Here is a 2,834-nt window from a genome sequence, read left to right on the forward strand (position 1 = left end):
TTTATAAGGATGAGTTCCTGACAAGGTATTTCTTGCGAAAAAGCAAATGCGACCTTAGCAGTCAGTCCAGGGAGCTCCCCCACTGAATAGAGACTTCCAAGGAAATGATGAGGTAGAAGCATCTGAAGTGCAACAGCGCGCCTTCTGCTGATTCCCTCCCACAGAGGCAATGCCCAGGGAAGGTGAGGAAAGCAGGACTCGGCAGGGAGAACAGGATTGGGATCAAAACTGCCACAGCAGGTTGAAAGACAGTTCAACAGATCAAAGGGTATGTTTCCCAGCAACCAGGGAGCCCAGGAGGACCTCTGGCTTCAGTCCAGGGTGTGTTGTTATCTGCTTGCCCAAGAGTGACTTGGAGGCCTTGAATGTGTCCCATGCCAAGCCCCACGGGCACTCATTTCCATAACCATGGCAGCAGCCCCAACTCACTTGGTCAGCTCACTTGGTCACTGCCTATTAGCCCTGTTGGCCTGTGGGTTACGGGGAGAGAGACGCAGGAGCCCCTCCACCTGGACCTCTGGTGTCAGGCCTGCCAGAGCCATTGGCACCCACTGCTGTACCAGCCGCGCCTCTCCCACCCCAGCCGCACCCCCAGCCACCACACCTGCCGGCAGAGGGCTGCACTAAGATCCCAGGAAGCTGTTCTTGCTGCTTAACAGGCAGCTCAGCAGGAGTGAGGTTGTGCTCTCTGGGAGCCAGGAATAGCAGAGAACACAGATTGTGGACAAAGCAGTGACAGGAGAAGACCTCAGGCTCTCCACAGAGGTTCCAGGAAATGCCGCAGAGTCGGGCACCACACTCACCTCTGACTGAGCACCCCAGTCCCAGCACTGACTGCTTAGGGTACTCTTGGGGAGGGGTTAGCACAGGCCCTCCAATGCCCAGCCAGTCCCAGACCATGTTCACTTCCTCAAAGGGCACTCATGTCTGGGCTGTGCTAAAAGGTCCTGGGTTCGTGCCCAGGAAGAGCACTTCCTTGGGGCCCTGGCAGCAGCGAGTCGCAAAGTTGCAATTTGGCTCTTATACAGTACTCCACGGGATTGTGAATGAGGCCTGCAGACCCCAAAAACTGCAGTTGGCTCAGCTCAGCATTGAGCTAAAACAACTCCTCCAGGAAGCCCTCAGCCAACCCTTGAGGGCAGAGCTGGGGCTCTCTCCGGGCACCTGCAGGCTCATGGAGGGTCCCTAGTGAAAAAGTCTGAGGCATGGCCATGCTGTTGTCACCTGCTTGAGCCCCCCTACTTTTTTGGGGGGGAATACATTCCCCATACCGTTAGTGCACAATTCAGCAATTTTTACTGTATTCCTGTGATTATACAACTATCACCTTTATCTAGTTCCAGAAAATTTTCATCAGCCCCCAAAGAAAGCCCATACCCATTAGCAGTCTCTTCCCTTCCCTCTTCCCCCAGCCACCTTCTGTCTGTGGATTTGACTGTCTATTCTGCACATTTCGTATAATGCAGTCATGCAAAATGCGGCCTCTGTGTCTGGCTTCTTGGGCTCAGCGTAACATTTTCTAGGTTCATCCATGTTGGAACATGGGGCAGTACTTCTTTCCTTTCTTATGGCTGAACAGCATCCCACTGTACGGATAGCACCCCTTCTGTTCATCTATTCATCACTGATGGACAATTGGTTTGTTTCCACTTTGGGCTTTTTTTTTTGGAGATGGAGTGTCACTCTGTCGCCTGGGCTGGAGAGCAGTGACATGATCTTGGCTCACTGCAACCACCGCCCCACAGATTCAAGCAATTCTCCTGCCTCAGCCTCCCAAGTAGCTGGGATTACAGGCATGTGCCACCATGCCCAGCTAATTTTTTTTGTATTTTTAGTAGAGACCGGGTTTCACCATGTTGACCAGGCTGGTCTGGAACTCCTGACCTCGTGATTCACCCGCCTCGGCCTCCCAAAGCGCTGGGATTACAGGCCACTGTGCCTGGCCCCACTGTGGGCTATGATGAATAATGCTGCTGTGCATATTTGTGTACAAGTTTTTGTGTACAAATATTTTCTCCCATTCGGTGTTTTGTCTTTTCACTTTCTTACAATAGCGTCCTTTGAAACATGAAAGTTTTTAATTTCGATGATGCCCAACTTATTTTTTCTCTCATCGCTTGTGCTTTTGGTGTCATATCTAAGAAACCATTGCTTACTCCAAGGTTACCAAGATTTACCTCTATATTTTATTCCAATAGTCGTACTTTTTAGCTCTTCCAAAATGTCTTTTGATTCCTTTTGAGTTAGTTTTTATAGATGGTGTGAAGTAGGGTCCATCTTCATTCTTTCACAGGTGGCATCCAGTTGTCCTGGCACCCTTTGTTGAAAAGACAAGACAATTTCCCTATTGACTTGTCTTGGCACTTGATAGTTATATTCAATGTGACTGCCAGAGGATTCGAAAGAAAGCCGAAAGCCAAAAGCCAAAGGAAATTTAGGATTCATTAATAACCATTCCCAGGGTGTCAGTGCCTCTTTTCCGGGACAGACATGTCCATTAGGCACCTCCACCACTCCTGAGCATTGCCACTAGGGGCAGCTCTGTCAGTTCTCCAGACATTACTTTTTTTTTTTTTTTTTTTCCCAGCTGTACCTGGATGTAAAAGTCAGTCATGCTTTAATGGCTGTATTCACAAAACTAGTACAGGAATTGTACAGGTCTTTTGGGCACCGGTAGTAGGTATTTCTCTGAATCACTGGCCACTTGTTCCTCATAAACAATTTTATTCATTTATTTAGAAACAGAATCTCAGTCTTTTGGCCAGGTTGGGGTACAGTGGCACAATCTCAGCTCACTGCAACCTCTGCCTCCAGGGTTCAAGCGATTCTTGTGC

The 2,834-nt window shown here is 49.3% G+C and overlaps 1 pseudogene; it reads right to left on the bottom strand.

The window, feature by feature from the left end:
* Positions 1 to 254: 254 nt before the first annotated feature.
* On the bottom strand, positions 255 to 1,284 carry LOC105489394 (single-strand selective monofunctional uracil DNA glycosylase pseudogene; annotated as a pseudogene).
* Between the last annotated feature and the right edge of the window lie 1,550 nt (positions 1,285 to 2,834).

Source organism: Macaca nemestrina, chromosome 19 (assembly GCF_043159975.1).
Source record: "Macaca nemestrina isolate mMacNem1 chromosome 19, mMacNem.hap1, whole genome shotgun sequence".
In the NCBI taxonomy this organism is placed as follows: domain Eukaryota; kingdom Metazoa; phylum Chordata; class Mammalia; order Primates; family Cercopithecidae; genus Macaca; species Macaca nemestrina.